Source organism: Haliotis asinina, chromosome 6 (assembly GCF_037392515.1).
Source record: "Haliotis asinina isolate JCU_RB_2024 chromosome 6, JCU_Hal_asi_v2, whole genome shotgun sequence".
Classification (NCBI taxonomy): domain Eukaryota; kingdom Metazoa; phylum Mollusca; class Gastropoda; order Lepetellida; family Haliotidae; genus Haliotis; species Haliotis asinina.
In genome coordinates, this window is record NC_090285.1 from 18,272,135 (window position 1) to 18,299,348 (window position 27,214).

The window sequence follows — 27,214 nt, forward strand, 5'->3', positions numbered from 1 at the left end:
CGGAGGCTATACTCCATCTCGCACAGTTGATGGGTAGAAAACATATTTAGTGATAGAACAAAGTGAGAAAGAAATGTTCAATTTATTGAGAGAGATTTTTCTTATTGAGAAGGAAATGTATTATTTTAAAACGCTTGTAACCAAAATCTTCTTTTCTAACTATGGCAAACCCAAAGAAAGTCGAGTACTTCACATCACAGAAAGGAGGACAGCATATACCACTAGATGGATACAGATACAGACTCAACAACCGACGACAGACCTGTGTTCACCGGAAGTGTCTTCATGGGGGCTGCCTTGGTGATTGCACTTCAGTCGGACAGTTTGTTCGAAATCAGTCCCCACACAACCATCTACAGGAGGATCAAGGTGCTCTGAAGATCGCCAGTGCTCTGCGGCGACGGGTACAGACTGAGACAACGCCAGTTCCGACTATCTACGACGAGGAAATTTCAAGACTCACTATATGGGCTCTGGTTACATGAGGACCTAATGGGTGTACAAGAGAAGCTGTGCCCCTTCAAGCCTATCTTGCTTCCGACAAACAGCAAGAACAAACAATCACATTGAAGGTAAATATTTTAAATAGTATTTCTTTTAGCTATTTAAGTTATGTTTCATTTACAAATATTCAATAAATGACGAATTACAATGTGAGTTAATAATGTTGAGCATAACAACATTTGTTTTCCCTTTCTGTTTTCAGGTTGGCACCAGCGCCTAAATACAAAAGTCGGGGAACAACAGCTGGGACTAATTCCGTAAATCATGGCATAATGAAATTCCTACTTAGTTTACAGTTTACATTTACTGACATCTGTGGTGTTACAGATTATGAATACATGTATTTATGTGTTAAAGACTTACGAAAATACACGATATCATGAATTACATTAAGCATACAATATACATGAATATAAACTTCCATACAGCAAAAGTACTTTTAGTTCTGCTAGATGAAAACTTTGAACCGATTAAATCTTCTTGAGGAGGCAATAACGTTTTGTACTGATTTGATAATATCATGATTTATAGACCTGGGAAATTCGAGGTTATCATACAAAGTATCATTTCTGTTACATTATATCCATGTTTGAAATAAAATGAATTCGAATCGTTTCCTATAGCATCATAGTTGGGACTATAATGAAAGGGTGTCCTCGGAGGCAGCACCCCAAGTACATGATGGTTATCTTATGATATCTCTATGGGCATTTGATCACTGCCTTCTAATTGGAGTCTGCAGTGGATTATTTGACAGAACCTGTTTCCAACGTTGATGTCAACCCCAAATGAATCCAAAGCTTTGCAATATGATGGAATCCTTTTCCTGAATTCATTTGGTGATTGTATATGTCTGAAGTCTTCAAGCAAAGAATTCCAAAGTTCAATAGTACTGGGTAAAATGATTTTTCTTGGAAATCGGTATTTGTAACCCCTACAACAATTTATCAATGTTGAAACATTATAAAGCATAGAATTTATCTATGCAATCCAGTTTCCGTCTTTTATAAACCAGAGACCTAAATGTTTGTGCTCGGAATAAACACTTTTACATAAATAATCTTGGACTAGTAAAATCACTTCACTAATATCACATCTGAGCAGTTCCTGAAATTCGTATCTATGTCAATACCAACTCAATTTATCTCACCTTGATACAAATGTCACTGATGTCACTAGTTGAAAATATCTTCAAATCCTCAAAAAATATTTTTTAAAACCCGTATCAATGTACATGTATCTCACTTTAATACAAGTTCACGAATGTCACTAATTGAGCATTTTATTGAAACAAACTATGGCACATCTGGACTACGAAGTCACTCAGTAGGGATTAGCGTTTTTCCAAGTTGGTGGCTTTATGAGAATAAGCCGCTTGTACATGGGACTCGACGATTTTTAGTTGAGATGGGTGTCACGACTGCCATCGTCCTGTCTTTGTGAGTCCTTCAACACTGGTCTCTCACATAGCAAGACTGGACCACATTGACAGTAAGATTAACAAATTAGGTATGTTGGAACTATCAGTGTTTAAAACACTGAAGCAAATATGAACAATCTTGCAATGAAAATACAAGAACTTCAAATGAATCGACAAAACATTGCCTGCAACACCTCTGAAATAAACAATGTATCAATAGCTAATAGAATAGGTACAGCTAAGGTAGGAAAGACAAGACCAATAGTTGTTAACTTCCCAAAATCAATACACGAACGTAAGATAAAAGCTCAAGCAAAGAACTTGAAAAGCACAAGGTGGTGATAGACCGCAGACGACATCTTACGCCATTTATGCAAAGAGTCAGGTAAAACTTATTTTACGTATTGACAAGCTGGTAGTGGAGGGCAGAGAAGTGGATGTCCTTCAAAGAGCTGAACCAGAGCAGATGTTTCCTGATTATGATGGAGCCTTTCCAGAGGAGACCAAACGAGCCAAAGAACAATAGGATCATGCCGAGGATCTATGTGTTGTTTCGTGGAATGTTCAAGGTGTGACAGAAAACGTCAAAGGAGTGTCTGGAACTGTTTGATACAAATAACATAGTTATACTGACTGAAACATGAACAACAAAAACACTTACAGTTAATATAAACGATTTTAAGAGTTACGCGTAGCACTTCCCAAGGTCAAAACTGCACAAAGGGCTAAACACGCTAATGGAGTTGTCATTGTATATTGTAGGAAATGTGTCAGCAAAGGATTTAAACCTATCAAATCGATTGAAGATATGGTTGCATGAATAAAGTCGGACAAACGCAAAACTGGATTACCCAAACATATTTACATGTTCGTAGAAGAATATACTTAGTGGTTGGTTTTATGATGACATGAAGGATGAAACTGACTGTATGGGAACTCAAACAGAAATATTTCTTTCTGCATTCTTTTCTAATATTTGCATACAGCGGACAAAAGCAGTAATGGCCTTCATCTTATACTTGCTGCTATGTATAACATTAACACAATCGGTTTTCGCTTGATATCCCTAAATGTCTACCTTTTACTTTTAGGGATAGGGATAGTGCTGTTCGGAATTTCTTAACGGTAATGTTTAAAGGATACTTTTCAGTTAGAATGAATGTTTCAAGAATAACTAACAAGATATATAACAAGATAACAAGAATAACGATTTAACTTGTGTAAAGAGAGTGAAGAGAACCACTTTTGAACTTTTAGCCTTTGCCTTATGTCATATATCTGTTGTTAATAACAGGTTGTTCTCTCCAAATGTAAATGCAAGACTGAAATATCTGGAGCGGTATGTTCATTATGTCGTATTGTCACATCGTCGTGCATGTTAACGTTTCCGTCCAATCTGTTGCCTCCCAGTACTAATGGTGATCATGTGACTGAGGTGACATTGATCAATGCAGTCAATGCTGGATTAGTTTCTCAGTCATAGCTGATATGGTTCCTCAGTTGCTGTTAAATATGCAATGAATTATTGTGATGTGATAATGGTGTTCCTCATGATTTGTGGTTCAGGCATTATCACTTGTGTGTATATATATACTGTATATGAAATTATGCAGGAGAGATCGGAATGATACATAATAGCCAGTCAACACAAAGCAGAGGAAATGGCAACTCGGTGATAAAGGTTTGATCTGATCGGGATTGTTACAGAGATGACATCTGACTTCTCTTGGTAGGGATAACAGTGTACAGTCCATGTGGGCCAGATAACAGGACCATGAAGGCACACGCCCTCAGACAGCACAACCTCAGTACCAGGATATCTTCAAATGCGACGAGTGACTATTTTCATTTTGCCAACTTGAATCCGTTGATGGACAATCGAGTCTGGTTATTTTTCTGGTGTTGGTGTCGCTATACTTGAACAGGGTATTGTACGACTTACTGGCCAGGATGATGCACAGCTAACAGATTACACGGAATCCGTTGAATGACTATATCCACAAATGCCAACTGAGATAAATGAACAGTTAAGGATGAATCAGACTCAAAACATGAATGATGATACGAAAAGAGATGCCTTTATTCTTGGGGTCACCTATCTCCTGGTGTCGATGTGCGTAATAATAAGCAATGGTGCCACTGTTCTTGTAATTGTCTTGTCCAAACAGCTACACATGCCCACGCTGTGGCTCACGACGTTCAGAGCTGTATGTGATCTTAGTTTTGGAGTCTACTTTTTAACATTTGCAGTACCATCGGCCTTCCTTAACCTCTTCGCCTACTCCGACGGAATGATGGGTGTTGCAACGGCCATTTTGTCTTTGTTGACAGGCCAGACAATATTCAACATAGCTCTGGCAGTCATAGATCGCTATATAGCAATATCAAGGCCATTAACCTATACCCGACTCGTCACTACAAAGGTTTTCTTTCTTGCCATTGGTACCAGCGTGCTGCTCAGTGTGGGAAGGTTTTGCGTGATTATGTTTCCTGATATGGACTTTTATTACAGTCCCCATATATGTCTGTGTTTGGCCGATTTTGATACTAAGCCGGCTGTGATGGCAGCTGTGGGCATCCCGCTTCTAACACTCGCAATCATCGTCATGTCGTCTTGTATGATCGGTGTTGAACTGTACCGAGGAAAGCAACGTATTCACTCTGGAGGCACAGACGATCAAAGTAACGTCGCCAAATTTCCTTTGGTGGTGACGTTGGATGCTGGTGTCTTCTGTCTCTCTTACGTCCCCTTCATCGTCACCGTAACGTTGAACCTGGTGTTGACCAAACAAGAGGTCTCAAGGACTCTTGCAAAGGTATCGACTGTGTCTGTTTTGTCCAACAGCCTGTGGAACGTCTTTATATACACCGCTACCTACAGGCCCTTCAGAGAAGCTCTTTTGAACCTGTTCTGCAGAGCCTATTTACGGCGACAGAGACGAACTGAGATTCAAAGAGATGCCCGTTTTCGAAACAGGAGTGAACTTTAGGGAACAGTTCGAGACAAGCATTAGTGGGTGATGCGGCTCATTGCTGTTAAATCAAGACAATACGAAAACCTAGAATAGGAACAAACTAGTGATCGAAGAATAAATCAGTTATTTATGTGAGTGAGCGGTGGGAGATACCAGAAATGGGCTTCTCACATTATACTCGCGAAGGGTACGATCCCAGGTCTCCAGCCTGACGAGCGGATGCTTTAACCACTAAGCTACCCCCACTAGCCCACGTTTTGGGTAAGATGACCAAGTCAAGGGAACAGTCAAGATATCCTAGGCCGCGCTCTTCGTCGCGTAGCTGTTATTCGGAGGTATTTTTAACTCACATTTGTATTACGATTCATGATTATATGGGGTCTGGGCAAACAAAACAGTTGTGTGCGTGCAAGCATGTATGTTTGCTTTGACTGGAACCTGCACATGAAACCCGACTCAGAAGGTAAGTATCAGAACGACCCATAATTTTCATAGTAACACCGTTTAAGCAACTATGTATCTACTCTGATACTTTTATAAGTTTTGTATTCCGTGAGGTTAAGTTAACATAGTATACATGTGTATGTCTCGTGGTGGACATCAGTTAGCAACCGAACCTATCCAAACTTCAGTTCAACTTACTATCACTATAAAATGACCCTCAAGGAATACGTACATGGCAAACTTGAACCCAAAGCGATCGGAGAACCATACCATTCTGGATCAGCCACACAAGCTACACAGACCGTCAGCTGCGCTTTGTAAATGATCTGTTTGTGACTGTCTCACAGTCCCTGAAACATATTATTTCCACTGCAGCCTAGCCCTTCCTGCAATGCTAAAGCCCAATATGAATCAATACTAGATTTCTCCAGGATCTCGGATCAAATGGGTTTATTTGTTGCAATAAAAATATTCATATAGTCATATGAAGAGTCTAAAACTCTTGCACGTCCATGTGCAGTGACGACTTTTACATGGAGAACCGGCGCGAATGTTTCAATTAGTCTATGAGTGCTCCTTGAGTGTATTACGAAAGGAAATCCAGGTACCTCCCACCTACTAAGTGTCAGCCACTTTGTAACGTTCAATGATTGCTCTCACTGTTTCAACTGTTGTACCATACTGGTTAGGTGTTTTTAGTATTACAGTTACAATGCATCTGTTTACTACTAACTCTGATGACTGGTCGTGCAGTATATAATGAATTTCCTCAAGGACTTGTTGAAAATCTAAATGTTTAATTTCTCAGATTACCCCCACTCCCTGAATCCTCCGATTGCCACCTCTACTGGACGTGAACACCACTTCCGTATTTACAACTCACCCATTGATAAACCCAGACTACCACCTCTCCATCAACACTACTGCTGCCTTAACAACACACAGTTGTACTTTAATGTACTTGCATCAAACCGTATGCAGATAGCCCTTGTGTCATACAAGATTCATTTAAATCCATCCATATCATTTTGAGATATTATTCACATACCCCATTTACTTACTCGAAATACCCATTCACGATTACAAGCTGGCGAATCATCACGAGGACCTTCAGCGTCCAACTTAGCACAATAACTCTGTTGTTGGGTCGTTTCGTGCATTCCATTTCGAAAAAGATGACCATCAAAGACCAAGAAAACCACGGGGCAACACACCAGCTCAAGATATTTACATCCGGGGACCGAACCTAATTCGACCATCGGGACACGGCACAAGAGCGTTTTGAAACCCGGAGAATGTCAGCGAGTCAGATGGTGTGACACGTTGCAGTAAAGGAGCCGTGGAAACTGGACGCACATTTGGTTCAGTAAGGAATCACGGTATCCATTCCAGCAGCGTGGCGGAAGACAACGTGTCCACAGACATGCAATGCACGTTTTGCATCTAACTGCATCAGGCAAGTGGACAGGTTTGATGGCGCTGGTGTCATGGCGTGAGAAGCCATGTCATTCACCTGCAGATCGGAATTGGTGCTCGTCCAAAGCAATCTGACTGACGCTCGATATATCGATCGACCAGATTTTCTGTCCTCACGTGCACCGCCTGGCTGACCATCAGAAGGGGCTGTACCAACAGGACCACGCCAGACTTCACACAGCACGTGCTTCCGTGGAGTACCTGGCCAATAGCAACACCAATGTCCTTCGCTGGTCCTCAAATCAATTGATAATCTGTGAGATCAGACCGATAAACCTATCTACCATTGCCCCTATAATGGGGGATTCCACAACGAAACCTGCAAGAACTGATTCGATCTGTGTCTGTGGTGCAGTTTAAGCAGTAACATCAATATTAATGTCGACTCGTTGACACCAGCCATGACTATGGTGTGCATGAGATACTAACGTATTGCTCAAATTGATTCCATTTTTTATTATTATTTTTTTTCTTATTTTTCTTATTTATTTTTTATATTTCTACTATTTTTTATTGTACTGTCTTCAACATCTAAATGATTTAACTACATACCCATGAGATAGAATAAGTTTCATTGATGCCTACCTAGTAGTTTTTAGGTAAAGTTGCAAGCACATAAGCATAATGCATAACTACACACACACACACACACACACAGTTAGTTATGATTCTAGTTGTTATTATTTTTCATACATTGTACCGATGTTCAGTTACCCCAGAATGACACCTATTATCATCAGAATAAAATGGAGCTATCTTTTTTCTGAATCTATAAACAATGCTGATTACTATTATCTGTGGCTCAAAAATTTAACATGCACATTCCACGGAAAGGATACTTGCTTAAGGCCCTGCACTATACTGTGATATAACTCTTCATCTTCCTCCACGCCCGCCTGCTGATCACCCCTCTATCTGCTTCACAAGAGGAGTTTCCTGAATTTTTAAAGTCTATTTTAGGCATCTCTTTTGAAATGTAGCAGTAACCAGCTCACAAAAATCTCATTTAAAGAAATTCACCACCTCACATCATACCGTTACGTTCTTTGTTGTGTGCTTAGTTTTGTTGTTGTTGTCTGCTTTTTTTTTGTTTTTGCTTTTGCCTTGTTCTTGTTGGGTTTTTTTTTCATTGTTGTTGTTCTTTGGTATGTTTTGTTGTTTCTTTTTTTTTTTCTTTTGGTGTGTGTATGTGTGTGTGTGTGTGTATGTGTGTGTGTGTGTGTGTGTGTGTGTGTGTGTGTGTGTGTGTGTGTGTGTGTGTGTGTGTGTGTGTGTGTGTGTGTGTGTGTGTGTGTGTGTATGTGTGTGTTCTGAGGGGGTGCGTGGGGTGTTGGTCTTCTTCTAATTACTTTAATTACATTACTTCAATGTCTTAACTTTCTCTGATATTTTCTCGGTTGTAACATGTACGTGTATGTGTATATCCGGTCAAAATAGTGGTGCCCTTGTCAGTCGTTTATCACCATGCTCCAAATTCCAAATATGTGGTCAAGGTTAGGTCTTGTAGTTCAGTATGGTGGTAATGATATGTGTGTAGCTATTTAAACCCTTGATTGCGCTTTCTTAATAACGCACAAATTCTAATACTTTATTAGGAAAGTGTAATCCTAAATACAACGTATATTACATTTATCCAATTTCTAAATGGTGCTGTCTAATCATGACTATATTGGAATTTCGCGAGCATATGCAAAAGGGAGAAAGGGTCATACACAGATGAAGTGAGTGAGTGAGGTTAGTTTTACGCCGCACTCAGCAATATTCCACCTATATGGCCGCGGTCTGTAAATAATCAAGTTTGGACCAGACAATCCAGTGACCAACAACATGAGCATCAATCTGCGCAATTGGGAACCGATGAAATGTGTCAGTCAAGTTAGCGAGCCTGACCACCCGATCCCGTTAGTCGCCTCTTACGACAAGCATAGTCGCCTTTATGGCAAGCATGGGTTACTGAAGGCCTATTCTACCCCGGACCTTCACGGGTCGATGATGGGAGTGTGCATGTATGTTTTGTTGGATGACAGAAACTGACCTATTTCATGCTGAGTCCATGGAACATTGTTCTGACACATTTACCAACCTGTGTATTACTTATTCATCTGAAGATCACATTTTCACCTGACTAACCTTGATTATGTTAATCGTCGTGTCGTAGAAATATAAAAACAAATATGGGTTCTTAACATATTGGCATGTTCCAAATGTTAGCATACTTTTGTCGACATTTCTACCAACATATATCGGTTATTCGATTTTGTAAATTATCATTTTGTAAAACAAAGTATCACATTTAGTATAGAACATGTTTGTCACCAAAACAAGAAGAATCTATTACATCAGCTTACCCTGTAAAATGAATTCAGCAATCAGAAAGTAGATTATAACGTTGTATTTTCATCCGACTTACCTTGATTATGTTAATCGTTGTGTCGTTATATAATTCGGGGAAATGGGTTAATAGTTTACGGGCAATCTTTTAAGCAAAGTGTCATATTCATTTGAAACATATTCCTCACCCCAAAACAAGAAGAAATCTGCTACTAGAAAGCTATATTATATCTTATCTTGTGTTGATCGTGTATAATTTATATGATGTATATTTTAATTCAATCACCACCTCATTCAAAATATTCTCGACTTGCGACTTCACGGGACAGGCTGTGTTGCCGTTGCTGTTTTTACCACCGAATAAAGCATTGTGGATCCACTGATGGACTTGAGTGAGTAATTGAGATTAGACAGTGGAATCTGGTTTTAGACGCTTTTCATTGAGACACACACACACACTCTCTCTCTCATCTGATTTAGTCGTGCAATCAGGGACGTTCTTTCAAAAGTAATCATTCGTAAGGCCTCGGTAATTTCCTTATGCATCGGGAAACCTCTTCCCCAACACGAGGCGCAAATGATTCTTCCAGACAGAGCAAATCCTTGAAATTGCGATTCAATGGCGCCTCCATCGCCCTCGTTAACAACAAACCAGCTAGCTATGAAAGTTGTGTGTTAACTCAACACAAGTCGCCAACTTGTTTAGGTTAGTCAAGCTGGATGTAAGTCAATGTACCACGCGTTCTGACTGGGAGATACTTCGAGTTGCGATTATTTGCCCCTAGGGGATATTATGAGAACCAGCAAATATGGCCGTATTAGGACAGAGGTTCGTAGGAAGATATGACAAGTAAACTTGTGTGTCACATCAACACATCAACGCATCAACACACCTCAAAATATATATATATATATGACATAGTCATGACCAGCCGCATTCTCTTCCCACAGAGGTTACTTGTCATATCTTGCTACGAACCTCGGTTCTAATACGGCTCTTTCATGGTGCGAGTGTTCAAGATTCAGACAGACAGACAGACTTTATTAAGGATTTAAGGCCTCATGGCCCAAAGTACATCACAGAAGCATTAATAAGTCAATACGGTGTGGTTGTATGGCATACTTGTTTAAATACTTGGGTTCTCTTTAAAAATATAGCAATATGTTTATCAATGATAGATCTTTGCATGCTAACAGCTTATAGAATTTCATCCTTGATGGGTTATTGGTATAAAAAGGAGGTATGTACAATTTCCTATGGGGCTGATAACATGGACAGATAAGGATAATATGGTATTCATCTTGCATCTCATGTAAACAATGTGAGCAGGTAATATCATTTTTGTTATCATTGTTCAATTTTCTTAATGAAGTTAATTTTGGACCTTTTCTATTGCATCTCTGAAGCAATAATCCCAAATTTCACTGCCATATAAGGCTATTGGAGCTATTTTTGTATCAAAACTATTCATTATAGTTTTAAAGCCAATATTTGTATAGTTATGGAGCAAACGGTCAATAAGAAAACATGCACGTTGTGCTTGTAAAGCTATTTTTCAAAGCTAATTTTTAGACCAGATTAAACGAGATGAAAAAATTACACCCAGGTATTTATAGTATGTTGTAGCGACTATTTCCTTCCCCGCTAAATACCATTTTTCTGAACTTCTTAAGCACTCTCCATTTCTAAAAGCTATAACATTTGATTTCTCAAGATTAACTTGAAAACCCCACATAATACCGAACCGGTGTAAGATATGTATAATTTTCTTTGTAAGTCGATTTGCGAGTCTGCAACCAGGACTACATCATCTACAAACAGTAGTATTCTAATCACGTCAATGCAATCATTTACAAATATACCATTACTATATTTCTTTCATCAAGTTCTTTAACAAGCTCATTTATGAAAAAGATAAACAGAAGCGGACTGAGCATACTCCTCTGTCTAACTCCCGCGGAAGTGTTGAACGACTCAGTTCTGAGTTGACCTGATCGAATACAGAACAACACTTTAGAATACATACTTTGCAACACCTTATAGAACTTACCATGGACTCCGTTTTTCCACAAAAGAGATAACATTTTCTTCCTGTTTACAAAATCAAAATCTTTTGTGAAAGCTATATAAGCCGCGTAGAAGCGGTGTTTAGGTTTTCTAGAGTACTTTTGCACAAGAGCAGGCAGTGTAAAGATATTATCAACAGTAGAATAGTTATTACGGAAACCTGCTTGTCCTTCATCTAACAAGTTATTGATTTCAATGAATGGTCGTAGTCTGTATTCTAGAATGGATGTAAAAACTTTGCCTATTACACTTAAAAGAGAAATTCCTCTATAATTGATTGGATTGGAAGAGTCTTATACAATGGCACCAGAAGACCAGTACTCCATGTTTCCGGGAAAATTCCGGTGGCCATAGTAACAAACAGATAAGGAGCTATAAATGAGGAGTGTTTAATACATTCTGGTGGAATCCCATCAATTCCAGCGGCTTTACCTGCTTTTAACATTAAAATAGCTTTATTTACTTCATCTAGGGTGATCTGATCAGATAACTCTGTCTGTCTGTCTGTCGGTCTGTCTGTCGGTCTGTATGTTCAAGATTCGTGATTGGTTGCCATCTGATTTAGTCGCGCAATCAGGGTCGTTGTTTCAAAAGTAATCATTCGTAAGGCCTCGGTAATTTCCTTATGCATCGGGAAAACTAGAACCTCTTCCCCAACACGAGGATCAAAATGTTTCTTCCAGACAGAGCACATCCTTGAAATGGCGATTCAATGGCGCCTCCATCGCCCTCGTTGACAACAAACATGCTAGCTATGAAAGTTGTGTGTCAACTCAACACAAGTCGCCAACTTGTTTAGGTTAGTCAAGCTGGATGTAAGTCGATGTACCACGCGTTCTGACTGGATAGAAAGGACGGAGATACTTCGAGTTGCGATTATTTGCCCCTAGGGGATATTATGAGAACCAGCAAATATGGCCGTATTAGAACAGAGGTTCGTAGGAAGATATGACAAGTAACCTCTGTGGCAAGAGACATATGCATGAAAAGTGTTATGCCCGTGCAGGGGACATTGATGACTTGGCTTGATTGCAAATTATTTATTCATGTTTATGTTGACTATGCTAGCAGGGGACAGTCGGGACGATTTTACTAAGAAAAGACGTGTTGGAAAAACAGCAAGATGCGAGATTCGAAGCGTTTTATTCACAGAGGTTGGACAGGTTTGCTAAAGTGCACAATCCAATACCCATGCTTGAAACAGTTCAAAATCGACATTGAGGTATTCACTTTCTGAAAAGGAATTTGACAAAATTACATATGCAGTTGTTGTGAATACATATTTTTTACAAAAAAACCCCTACCGATTTAAACTTGCTCGCGCGAGCATTTGGCCCATGGGCGCGAATATTTGCTTTTACTCAAAATGCCTGGGCTTTTTCTATGTATTCGGTGGGAGACACAGAAAGGGCTTTACACATTGTACCCCTGTGAGGAAAAAAATATGGTCTTCGGCGTGATGGGGGAACACTTTAACCGCTAGGCTACCGTGGGGGATTCATTGATGGTGTCGAGTGTCTGTAACATATTTCTATATTTCTATCCAAGTGGTTTACTGACATCCTAGACATTTCGATTTTCGATTATTCCCCTGCTACATGTTGATACGGTGTTAGATATGGGATTTTGCGATACAGTTTTCATGAGCATAATGCCAGTAAGTAACTCATCGTCAGACTGAGACTGTATTTTGAAGGAAGGTGTGTTCTGGCGATTTTATTGATACGAATAGAATCATGAGCATGTTGATAAATGTCCATAACCACGTGATATCATGTGAAGGAATATATCTAGTTTTTGTGCTGATATTTATCCCAGCAAAAGAAGTGTTCTTAAAGGCACAATGTCACAAATGTTCGATAATATTTTGGCCTGTATTTTATATATTGGGTGCATATGCCTTCACTTTAGCTTCCTATTGATGCAATAACATAGTTACGACTTGCCTGAAATCGATAACTGAAACTTCATCCCAACAGATACCGTCGATGTAAACGATTTCTCCGTTCATCGAAAACTATCGCACGCAGTGTTGTCGATGTTTGCGGAATCGGCCTCAATCACAAGTTAGGTCATGGGATATTCGTCAAGGAAATTAACTCTATGACGTTCGCTTTAAATACTGTTAGAGTGCGCGATAGTCGGTGTAAAGCAACGCTGCCTTAATTCATTCGAGTTTATTTTTATTTATTGTTATATATATTATAATTTGGATAATAGCTTTTCCGAGGGCTGGCAGAAAGTATTCTTGAGAAAAATGCATTATGGATTTTTTTTCAGAGAAATGTGGTGTGACAGTGTGCCTTTAAGTAACACTGTGACATTGTCAGTCATCTTTTGTAGAATGTTTTCAGTGATATCGAAACCTACCAGCAGTCGAATTTTACTCATGGGAATTATGAATAATACTCAGCACAAGTTATGTACATAGGATTATAGCTGATTATTACCTCATCGACAGACTGAAAATGAGTGTCACACTGATTTTATGGAGTGGAAAATATCCATTCAACATTTGGCTAAGCTTTGAGACAGCTCTTGGCTAACTGCTCTCGTGGACAACTGGCCCCGGGCAGTGTGTGAGTGTTGTCGTTAACCACGTGATCAACGGTACGACATGTGACTCAGAGTTGATTAAGTCCAGCAACCAGGAAGTGAGGAAGGGCGAGACAGCCCGTTCACCAGGAAGTGAGGAAGGGCGAGACAGCCCGTTCACCAGGAAGTGAGGAAGGGCGAGACAGCCCGTTCACAACGCAGTAGTTATCACAAATCGATACATTACGTGTCGTACTAAGATCTTCTTGTGATTGTCATAGAAAAGCGCGTGTGTGTGTCAGTGGGATGCACGTGCGATGGTGCGGGGAATGGTGGTGAGGGTGTGGAATGAGTATATAGGTCACTATGATACCCCATCAAACTAACTGATTTATTGCACGTTTTTATACAGGTTAAATGCATAGTTTGGGGACAAAACTAACCCCATTAAGTCAAACAAACACAACATACTTTTATTGCATAGTTCTAAAACTAATGGGGCTGTGGGGTAGCCTAGTGGTTAAAACGTTCTCTCGTCACGCCGAAGACCCGAATTAGATTCCCGTGGGTACAATGTGTGAAGCTCATTGTCTGGTGTCCCCGTCCGTGATATTGCTTGAATATTGCTGAACGCGGCGTAAAACCAAACTCACTCACTCTAAAACTAATGGATGTTTGATCAAACGTGCGTTCAGTGCGTTCATATACAAGTTTGAATAACATGGGCCCACTTGCACAAAGTGATCTTAACTCTACAATGAGCTTTTGACCATGTTAGGGTTTGGGAATTTCAATCATCGCGGTGTTAAGATTGCTTCGTGCACGAGGCCCTGAGGTATTTAGTCAGAGACCGGGGGTCACTGCACTTAGTGTTTGGTGAGTGTGACGCAGCAGTCAGATATCGATTTTACTGTCAGTATAACCCTGCAAGAAATCACAAGAAGGTTTTTAAAGACTGCACAGCAGTGCCTTACAAATCAGAAAATCAATCACGGTTCTTGCTGAAGCCAATCAAAAGTATTTTCTAACCATCGATTATTATGAAGATGATTGCTCTGTAATCAATATGTATATACCTGACAATGATTTCCTTACATGCTCATTTCTTCTACCGTACACATCACAGTCCGATACTTTGCCAATCCTGACGTGTCTTGCCATAGTCATCTAATCTAGATCTAATCCCAACAGAACACCTATGCCATGAAACCTGTTTAGATGGTCTGAAACTTCTGATTCACCGTTTGACGCTGGATGCATTGACAATACCCAGTCACGAGGTTAGATGCCCCGTGTCTCTGGAGTCACAGACGTTAATAACGTCCAGGGTTTTGGCAAGTATGGATGACTTTAGTCATTCTTGTTGAAAATTGAGTTTCATCTTTATCGCCATCCATATGAGTATTGAAAGTAATTTTGTATCTGTTTACTTCAGATGGCGACCGCCATGAAACTGACAGACAACCACCTCACCTGTGTCATCTGTACTGAGGTCTTCACAGACCCTGTCACACTTCAGTGTAATCACACATTCTGTAAACTTAGTCCTGTCAGCTGAAATACGTCAACACACAGAATGAAGCAATACAAGCCAAGTCCATACCATGTCCCTCCAGTAGACAACTCACGAAGGTGACCACCCCTGACAGCACTCCAGTAGAAGAGTGGGTCAGTCAGCTGAAACCAAGCCACGTCATACAGGGGCTGATGGGCGACTTTGGACCAGTTAGCGACGGTAAATGATTAAAAGTTTAAATAAGCATACATTATTTATAATAATCTCCACGAATTTGGAAATAGCAGTGACGGAAAACACTCGATTGCTTTCAGACTGCATCTTACATCTGTAACATACATCTGAATGCAACATCAAACAAACGCATGATTCACACCATGAATGCTACTCATAATTCAGTCACAATTACGAAATGAAAGGGTTTTTTTTTTTCGTTTCTGTCTGTTTCGATAATCTTAAAGAATTTCTCCAAACACAATAAATTTCGCACAGAAACATAAAACCTGTATCAGCAGACACCTGTCCTTTCTTTGTACCATAAAATAATTTGATACCAAGATATTTCAAAGTAACGATGGACATGTTATATTCAGCACGAAAATCTTTTTCATATTTGTTATTACAGATTCAGTTGTAAATATCGCCGCTGTTTGTTATCAAGGTCTACGATGTAAATGCCCGTGATGTTTGCTGTTACTGGTACTAATGTAAACATCTAGTGTGTTTGTTATTACAGCTAGCGTTGTTAATAACTGCAGTGTTTGCAAAACACAAGGAAAGACGACTCCTGCCAGAGTTTGGTGCTGCGTCTGTGATGAGGTCTTCTGTGATAGATGACAAGAGATGCACAGCATGATGCCAATTTTACGTGGACATGAAGTTGTGGATGTATCAGATACCATCAAAAGAAAACCTAAGCATCGTTTCATGTGTAAAACCCATACAGATGAAGAGACCAGGTTGTTCTGTAAAGATTGTAGGAAGGCCATTTGTCATACATGCTGCAGTATAAAACACAGAAAATGTGACGATGTTAATACTTTAGATAATATGACCCCGGTTGTCAGAAAACACCTGTCAAATCAAAACCAAGAACTGAAAATCAAAATGACAACTTCACAAAATGAGATTATCTTCAAGAAATCTCAAATTAAAGAAATAAGGACAAATGCGCAAAGTTTCAGAAATGAAATTCCAAAATTACGGCAGACTGTGGTAGAAGTGATTTTAAGGAAGGAGAAACAACTCCTTGATAATTTCGACCGGTGTTCCAGTGAACAATTACAAGAATTACAAACACAAATCAAATCCAAGGAGGTCGAGCTGCAGATGTACAAGCAACAGTATGAGTTCACAGCTAATGATGTCACGTCCAACTGTGAGATGGACATGTATGCCGTCTATGAGTCGGTGTGTGAGGAGTCGACACACAACAGAGACCAGCTCCCGGAAAGGTTGTATTCACTCACGACATGGACAAGCTGAGGAAATGTGGGTGATCTACAACTTGGAGAGGTTGAAGTTGTCTGTGCTGTTAGTGACCACCAGTCTACCCCTGTTCTACATCACACAGTTGACTGTCAGGATGATGATGACAGTGAGAATCCTTATTTGTATGACGTCACAGTGTTGTCTGTTGGTGGTATAAAAGTAACAGTAGTTGCAGATTACAATAACACCAGCATCACAACATATCAAGCATCAAAACCAAACACACTGAGTAATAGGATGCTACTTTCCAGTGGTCCTTGTCAAATAGCAAAGTTAACTGAGAGTCGGATAGCAGTGTGTGTCCCGGGTAGTGAGGAAACAGTAACAGTCGATGTTACCCCAGATCCTGTATTGCTGTCAACTATCAGAACAACTAAAAAGTACTACGGTCTAGCCTGCTTGAGACCTTCATAGCTGGTGGCAGGTACAAACCAACAGTCTCACTCTCTGGACATACTGGACATGACGGGGAAGATACTGAAGTCTATCAATACGGGGGTCATAAAGAATCTAGACTATATCCATGTCACCAGTAACTTCATTGTCAGTGAAGTATCAGTAAAGTCCCTTGTATCTGTGACTAGTTATGGAGAACCCGTTTTCACCTACAACCCCAAAGGAGACAGAGCTTTGAAAGGGCCACAGAGTATCACAACAACCAGTAGAGGAGATATCCTGCTTGTAGACCAGGACTCCCACAAGGTGATTCAGCTGACAGAGTCAAGGCAGTTTGTCAGAGATGTCCTCACATAACAGGATGGGCTTGAATATCCTCGTGGCATCTGTCTTGTTAGGGATGGGTTTCTGTATATTGCATGTAAGCATTATGTCAGAGTATTCAAATTTAAATGACAGATGTGTGTACGAAGTGAGACATGTTTAAAGAGCGGGTCTTAACACATTCCCACCTCAATCTGAGAGTACCAGTGACCGTTTTTCGAAAATAATTCCCAAAGTGATGACATTGACGAAGTACTGGAACAGGCTGTTACACCGAGAACCCCAATTCTTGTGTACTGCAGCATTGCAGGATAATCTGCTATAAGAGAATTGTACCACAGAATCACCCTAGTTCCCCTGCAATAAGACAGCTCACCTAGAGCGGAGATATTAACTGTTCATGAATAACTTTTCAAATACTATGTTTTGAAGACGAAGAAGACATTCTCCCACTGACTGGAAATTGTTTAGGAATGTAAGAAATAAAGTGGTATCAGCTGTAAGGAAATCAAAAGAATTATATTTTCAGAAATTAGACAATATTATCAATGATAATTGTGATAGTAAGACACGGTGGCGTCTGATAAAATCTTATCTTAGAAGAAAGGAAACATGTATATCATTTCCATCTATATCACACGCAAATGTAATATACGAGGATCCAGAATCAATAGCAAACATCTTAAATAATTTTTTTGCGAGTCAATCTACTGTCCCAGATCCGGATCCCCCGCTTCCTCCCCCAGTTATGATAACACAAAGTAGATTAGACTGTATTGAGATATCACTGCGCGATGTCCAAGACATATTGCTTTCTCTTAACACTAGGAAAGCTACTGGCCCAGATGGAATTGGAAATACCTTTCTTAAGCTCAGTGCTATCAAATTATCATTTCCCCTGTGTGAGATTTTTAACAAATCTCTTCACGCAGCGGTTTTTCCTAAGATATGGAAAAAGGTATCGGTAATTCCTCTACACAAGAAGGGCTCAGTAAATGAATGTGGCAACTACAGACCTGTTGCTCTTTCCAGTTGCGTATCTAAAGTTTTCGAAAAGTGTGTCCATAAACACTTGTTTAATTATTTTAGAGATAATAATATCATTATTACAATACAATCTGGATTTATTCCTGTGATTCTACGGCTTATCAGTTAATGGATTTGTACAATTTTATTGCAAGTGCTTTGGATAAAGGTAAAGAAGGAAGAGCAGTGTTCTGTGACATAAGTAAAGCATTTGACAAAGTATGGCGTAGGGGACTTTTAAACAAATCACAGACATTTGGAATTAGTGGTAAAGTGATAGTATGGCTAAGTAGTTTTTTAAGTACCAGAGTCCAGAAGGTACTTATAAATGGATACAACTCTAAATACATTCCTGTGTTGGCAGGAGTTCCTCGGGGTTCAGTTCTAGGGCCTCTATTATTCTTAACATATATTAATGACCTTGTGGATAATATTGATTGTAACATACGTCTTTTTGCTGATGACACATCTTTGTACGTAATAATATTATAATAGAAGATCCTGTTTTAACAGCAAACAGTCTTAATGACGATTTACAAAAAATATCAACTTGGGCGAATAAATGGCAAGTGAAATTCAACCCCGAAAAAAACGGAAACAAGTCAGTTTAGCAGAAAACGGATTGCCAGCCCCAGACCCTCTTTATTTATGCAAGGGATTCCTATAACTGAAGTTGATGAACATAAACACTTAGGTCTTATATTTCAAAAGGATCCTAATCGGGCTGCTCAAATTAATGATATTGTAGATAGAGTTACTCCTATGATAAACTGTTTGAGAAGTTTGAAATATCGTTTATCACGTAGGTCACTTCAGATTATGTACCAGTCTTTCATTCTGCCGTTATTTGACTATTGCAGTCACGTCTGGGACAACTGCACCTCTGCTCAGAATACCGCTTTAGAAAAATTACAGTTAGATGCATCAAGGACAGTTTGTGGGGCAACAAGAGGAACAAGCCATAACAAACTATATGCAGAAACTAAGTTCATTCCTCTTATTGAGAGAAGACGTATACAAAAATTAACCTTCTTCCATAAAATGATAAACGGCAAAGCACCAGACTACTTATGTGCTCTTGTCCCAGACAGCGTTTCGGTCAATAATTCATACAACTTACACAACATTCGCGTAAAAACAACTCTTTATTCAAGATCCTTTTTACCAAGTACAGTAGATCTTTGGAATGCATTACCAAATGACGTTAAAATGATACAATCCCAAAAATCATTTATTGAAAAAATAACCCCACAACCTGGACATACATTGGGATTTGATGTGAATTATGGAAGTCGATTTTGTCAAATTATTCACTGCAGGCTTCGTCTAGGCTGTAGTGATCTGAACTATCATAAATTTGAACGACATCTTTCAAACTATCCTTCCTGTTCTTGTCGCGCTCCTCGTGAAGATACCCAACACTATCTACTTGTATCTCCTAATTACAATATACTAAGAAATGATGCAGAATATTACAAACATGGATACAGCTTAAAGACAATCTTATTATTCGAAATAGTGAACTATCTGGTCTTGATAATCTAGCTATCTTAAAATCTGTCTTCCTCTTCGTCATTGATTCTCGTAGATTTGATACTAAATGTGGTTGAGAATTACTAGCTCTAAGAAATATATTGGTTGTTTTTGAAACATTGACCATTAACTAGTTTCATGTGCATTTACCTTGTGGTTTGTCATGTGACTATTCTCTATTAGAACTTTGGTTATTTACTTTTGTAAAGTTCATTGGAGGGGCATTAACATAAGTTTTTAGCTTGTTTGCCAATCCATTCGTTTTTCACGAATAAATATGTTTAAACCAAATACTATGTTTTGAGCGTATGGTCACTCCGATATGTCAGTCGATGAACATACGAGCAGAAAATCGAGAGCGCCGTGCTCGGGTCATTCTCATTTAGCCACCACCCTAAAGGGATTAATGAGGTTTAGTGTACACAGGTCAGTGATTACAGTGATCACCATTAAATTTGGTCCTGGTGGGTGACACTAATTTGTCTCATCCAGGTGAACGGTGTTTACCGTTCATGAAGTGAAGTTTGATGATTTGTTGTTGTTGTTGCTGATTTTTTAATAAATTTAGAGAACTCTCTTTACCATAACCGTTAGTATATAATGATACATATGGTTGGTTGTCAAATCTGGTTGGCGACTTGCGGCTTTTTCATCGGCTGCGCATGAATAGAATCAATTCCTCATCACTAAAGCATATCACATTTTTTCTCCTATTTCTCCTATGTATACATGTTCTCTCTCCATCATCTGTTTGTATTTTTGTATATTTTATGCATTTTCACGCCATAATCCCACCCCCAACCCCCATCCAAACCAATCCCCAACCAACCACCACAACCCCTGCCAACTCCTCTGTACAGAGCGATGATCATGCTGTTGATCACTGGATTGTCTCTTGATTAAACTATTCCCACGAAAAAAATTAACGTGCAGATGCCCTGTCTTAATGTACGGAATCAGTTCTAATCTACTGAAGCGCTTAACCTTGCAAATTCATTTTTGTTGACGTTAAACATAATTTCACACCAGTACTATTTCAGTACTGCTGTGTGCGGTGTTAAACAACGGCCAGCTAACCAACCAAACGAACATTTTCTTCTGCCTACACTTGGACACTTTAAACTGAAACGACAGAGGGGATTAAAGTCAGTGAAAGTTATTCACATTAGATGGGTTTTTTTATAAATACCTCACTGCCATGTCCATGATGTGTGTTATATTGATAGTTTATGTTCGAAAACATTCGTATAATAATTTGCATGTCCATCGACACATGTCTATACCTGTCAACAAGAGAGCGAGGACAGGTCACGTGACACACAAGAGACCGGCAACCAGGAAGTGAGGGGTGACGAGACATCCCGTCACAACGGTGTAGTTAATGAGGTAATGTCAAACATTTATTCAACATTATTCAGTCAACACTATATTTAGTCAACACTACAGACTACTTCTTGTTACAGTGCCGTGTCACGATTTCTATTGACGTGTTCTTGTCGTGTTTTACCTGTGGGTTCGGCACCAAAGTTTCACTTCAATATCGAAAGTAGACTTTGTAATCACATAACGCAACATACTCAAGTCCAATGGCATGTATGTCTGTGTTACGTGAATTTGCTACTGAGAGATAATTGTTGAAACAGGATGCCTTTCCACTCAGTATTTGTGATATCAACATCAACTGGTTTGGAGAAACATCTTGACAATGCCGACGAATTTTAAAATGTTTGTGTACTACAGGACAAGCAGCGTACATGTATCTACTTGTAGTTTCATTGTCCAACCGACATGTCATTTATGTCAGAGTTATGTCCCTTGAAACAAGCCTGATGGACCAGACTGGCCTTCACTCACTCTCTCCCCTCTTCTACACACAGAATCCAGGTTACACCAAATGTTTCCCCTACACTTTTATACTGACCTTATTTTTTTTTTAAAATTCTCCAAGTTATCAACAATCATACCATGTATATTTGGATACAGTCTGGCCTTTAAACTACAATAAAACACAATTTCCGACCTGTCCGCTTAATTTTCCAGTCACAGGAAGCAGAAGACATAAACACCCTATTCCGCGCCAAATGTCACCTACTTGAAAAATATAAACAGTCAATGATAGATAATTAGATGATCAAGTAATGAAGCTACATAATAGTAACAGAAGCGTTAGTAAAATCTATGTAATGACAGTAGGCCTAAGTATAAACAGATATTAATTAATCTTCGTCGGATGAGTAGCCGTGGGGTAGAGTGTCCGATTCATGATCTGACAGTTGCGATTCTAACTCAGAGAGGGAAAACAATTGTTCAGTACAATTGATCATTGACGACAATTTTCAATATGTTACAATAACACTTGAATTTTGATGCTTAAAGAGTTCATTTCGTGAAAAAACTGCTTTTGGAGTATGTTCAGAATGTCCTAGGGATATTCTATACGACCATGAAAGCAGGTTTACCCGAGAAAAAGAATAATCTCCACAGCAAAACAAATATGACATCTGAGGTTTACATGTTTGGAAAACAAACAATTTGAAGTACATGAACATGTACACAGCATTTTATTACAAACAGTAACAACAACGTGTAATTGAATTACGCCTGAAAAAGCGGCACATAATAAGATGAGATCAGGTGGCAACCAGTAACGCAAGGGGGATTACCTGACAACAAGTGTGTTCCGATAGAGTCTACAGCTTGAGTAATTATCCGTCGGCAAACCAAATTTGATTTCTCCCGAAGGTTTTCTTGCGTGAAGGCCTGGTACTTGCTGGATAGGAATTCAGTTTTGTTGTCAAACAGAGGTTTAGATGGGTAGGGGACTTGTGTGGGTGGGTTGATTTGCTGTTTCATGCTAGGTGCATGGACAATACCTAGTCAGAGCCATGACGCCAGCTGTGTTTCTGTGGTCACAGACGTTACTGACATTTGGTATTGTGACAAATACTGATGGCTTATTGTGGACAAAAGGAGTCCTTCCAACATGACAAGAATACTTCCACCCATCCCTTTGTTTATTTAAAGTACATTTTGTATCTGTTTACTTCAGATGACAACCATCTCACCTGTGTCATCTGTACTGAGGTCTTCACAGACCCTGCCACACTTCAGTGTAATCACACATTCTGTAAATCGTGTCTACTGAAATACATCAACACTCAGAATGAAGCAATACAAGCCAAGTCCATCCCATGTCCCTCCTGTAGACAACTGACGAAGGTGACCACCCCTGACAGTCCAGTAGAGGAGTGGGTCAGTCAGCTGAAACCAAGTCACGTCATACAGGGACTAATGGACGACTTTATAGGCAAGTGTCCATCCACAAGTAATTTTCCGGACTTTCATAGTCGACTAGCCTTCTGAATATAATACCTTTACTTTCATCAATATTTATTTTCAATTTCCACTTCTTACAATATGAACCCGTGAAGGTCCCAGGGTAGAATAGGCCTTCAGCTACCCATGCTTGCCATAAAGGCGACTGTGCTTGTCGTAAGAGGAGATTAACGGGATCGGGTGGTCAGACCCTCTGACTTGGTTGACACATGTCATAGGTTCCCATTGCGCAGATCAATGTTCATTATTGTTGATCACTAGATTGTCTGGTCCAGATTATTTACAGACCGCCGCCATATCGCTGGAATATTGCTGAGTGTGGTGTAAAACTACACTCACTCACTCACTTGGAGACCCCCTATCAAGTGAATCAAAAGCAGATTTCAAGTCAATAAATACACAACAGGGCCGACATTTGTCCAGTCAAAGATATTTAGCAATTATAGCACTGAGAATAGAAATAGTATCATGTGTATGGAAACCATGCCTGAACCCATCTTGCTCGTCAACGAAGAGTCCTTCCCCTTCAGATCAACCTGTTGTTGATCATTTTACAAAATATTTTAACACTTACTTTGATTTCGTTTGATTTTCCGGACGTCTGGTCGATGTTGTACAGTACTGTGTTGTTCTGTCTTGAGTTATTGTCCTTTGTGGTTGAGTGTTTCAAAGTTGTCTTCAGTCACTTATTTTCTTCTGTGAATGTAACTATGTAACTGAATGTCCTGTCCTAATTTTGTTATTTGGCCGAAATGTTTCTTGCCTCATAACCCTGATTTCCTTTAACGTTTCGCAATCACAAATCTCTCCCTCAACAGTTGTTTCTCTTCGTGGTCCTTGGTGTGACTCAATATCATTTGAAAGTACGAACAACGACACCCGTGAAGTGTCTAGTGATCGACATTATGAGCATCGATCTACGCAATTAGGATACGATGACATATGTCAACCAAGACCTTCAATAACCCATGCTTATCATAAGAGGCGACTAACGGGATCGGGTGGTCAGACTCGCTGACTTGGTTGACACATGTCATCGGTTCCCAATTGCACAGATCGATGCTCATGTTGTTGATCACTTGATTGTCGCCATATAGCTGGAATATTGCTGAGTTCGGTGTAAAACTAAATTCACTCACTCACTCACTCACAAGCAACGAAAAGTGTAGGGCTTTGTGAAGATAGAGTCTAACTTGGCACATAGATAGATCTTCTGTTATACTGGTGCCTTGAGGTAGTTTTGGATTTCTGAATAAAATATATTTCTACGTTTCAATGGCCACAAGTTTGACTTTGACTGAATTTGATGGAAGTGTTTTTTTCCGGAGCATAACTGTAAAACCTTTCAATATTTCTTCACCATTGTCGCCATATGGATTGGTCTGGTGTACTGGTGCCTGTTGATTGTTTTGGACATCTGAATAAAATGTTTTTTGTGCTTCCATGCCAGTAAGTTTCAACTGTATTTGTTAGAGCTCCTTTCTGGAGCAGAGACGGTCCCGGATATAACAGGTCTTCAGTAACCCATGCTTGCCATAAAAAGGCAACTATGCTTGTCGTAAGAGGCGACTAGTGTGATCGGGTGGTCAGGCTCGCTGACTTGGTCGACACATCGATGCTCATGTTGTTGACCAATGGATTGTCTGGTCCAGACTCGATTATTTACAGACCACCGCCATCTAGCTGGAATATACCTGAATGTGGCGTAAAACTAAACTCACTCACTCATACTGGAGCAGAACTTGAAAACCTCTCAGTATTCCTCTTCAACTTGGCCATTTACACACCAAAACATTTAACATCATCCTAGTGGCTAGACATATTCTTGAAGAGTACTTTGCCTTTGTGGAGGATATTGATGATGTTATTTTTGCCGATGTACACATTTAAAGCGTTTGTTATTACAGCTAGTGATGTTAGTAACTGCAGTGTTTGCAAAACACAAGGGAAGACAACTCCTTCCACCTCTTGGTGCTCCGTCTGTGACGAGGTCTTCTGTGATGGATGTCTGAAGATGCACAGCGTGATGCCAATGTCGCGTGACCATGAAGTTTTGGATGTATCAGATACAACCAAAAGAAAAGCCAAGCAACGCTTCATGTGTAAAACCCACAAAGACAAACAAATCGAGTTGTTCTGTAAAGATTGCAGGAAGGCCATTTGTCATACATGCTGCAGTATAAAACACAGGAAATGTGACGATGTTGATACGTTAGATAATATGACTCCTGTTGTCAGAGAATATCTATCACATAAAAACCAAGAACTGAAAATCAAAATGACAATTTCAGAAAATGAGATTATCTTCAAGGAGTCTCAAATTAAAGAAATAAAAACAAATGCGCAAGATGTCGGAAATGAAATCCGAAAGTTACGACAGACTGTGGTAGAAGTGATTTTAAGGAAGGAGAAACAACTCCTTGATAAAGTCGACCGATGTTTCGATGAACAATTACAGGAATTACAAGCAGAAATAAAGTCCCAGAAGATTGAGCTGCAGATGTACCAACAACAGTATGAGTTCACAGCTAATGCTGTCACGTCAAACAGTGAGAGGGACATGTATGTCGTCTATGAGTCGGTGTGTGAGGAGTGGACAGACAACAAAGACACGGACAACCGACCAGCTCCTGGAAGGGTTGTATTCACTCACGACACGGACACGCTGAATGAAGCTGTGGATGATATACATCTTGGGGAAGTTAAAGTTGTTAGTGGTGTGAGTGACCACCAGTCTACCCCTGTTCTACATCACACTCTTGACTGTCAGGATGATGATGATGATAGTAAGGATCCTTATTTGTATGACGTCACAGTGTTGACTGTTGATGGTATAAAAGTAACAGTAGTTGCAGATTACAATAACACCAGCATCAAAACATATCAAACATCAAAACCAAACACACTGAGTAATTGGATGCTACTTTCCAGTGGTCCTTGTCAAATAGCAAAGTTAACTGAGAGTCGGATAGCAGTCAGTGTTCCGGGTAGTAAGGAAATAGTAACAGTCGATGTTACCCCAGATCCTGTATTGCTGTCAACTATCAAAACAACTAAAAAGTACTACGGTCTAGCCTGCTTGAGACCTTCACAGCTAGTGGCAGGAACATCTGGGCATTCTCGCTCTGTGGACATACTGGACATGACAGGGAAGATATTGAAGTCTATCAACACGGGTGTCATAAAAAATCCAGACTATATCAATGTTACCAGTAACAACAACTTGATTGTCAGTGAAGTAACAGTAAAATCCCTCGTATCTGTGACTAGGGAAGGAGAAGATGTTTTCACCTACACTCCCACAGGAGACAGAGCTCTGAATTGTCCATGGAGTATCACAACAACCAGCACAGGAGATATTCTGCTTGTAGATCGGGACTCTCACAAGGTGATTCAGCTGACAGAGTCAGGGCAGTTTGTCAGAGATGTCCTCACACAGCAGGATGGTCTGGAATCTCCTCGTGGTATCTGTCTTGATGGGGACAGGTTTGTATACGTTACATGTGGGCGATATGTCAGAGTATTTAAATTTTAATGGGTCTATGTAATATTTAATTGTCGGGTGACCTGCTATAATATAACTTTAACACATGATCGCTGACCAAAAAGAAAGATATTGTCTGTTTATAACTTGTCATATACGATGATATCTGCATGTCTATTAGGACTCGCTCTTCGCTCGACTCATTTGTCTGGATTATAAAGCAGTCCGGATTAATCAACTTTTGTCCGTTATTGCAGACACTGCAATTCTGAGTATTTAAATTTTAATTGGTCTATGTAATATTTAATTGTCGGGTGACCTGCTATAATATAACTTTAACACATGATCGCTGACC

General features: G+C 39.7%; 2 pseudogenes; both read left to right on the forward strand.

Moving 5' to 3' along the window:
* Positions 1-27,214, forward strand: part of LOC137287724 (protein wech-like) — a 75,073-nt pseudogene that overhangs the window by 41,865 nt on the left and 5,994 nt on the right.
* LOC137286936 (uncharacterized) lies at positions 15,187-17,612 on the forward strand (annotated as a pseudogene).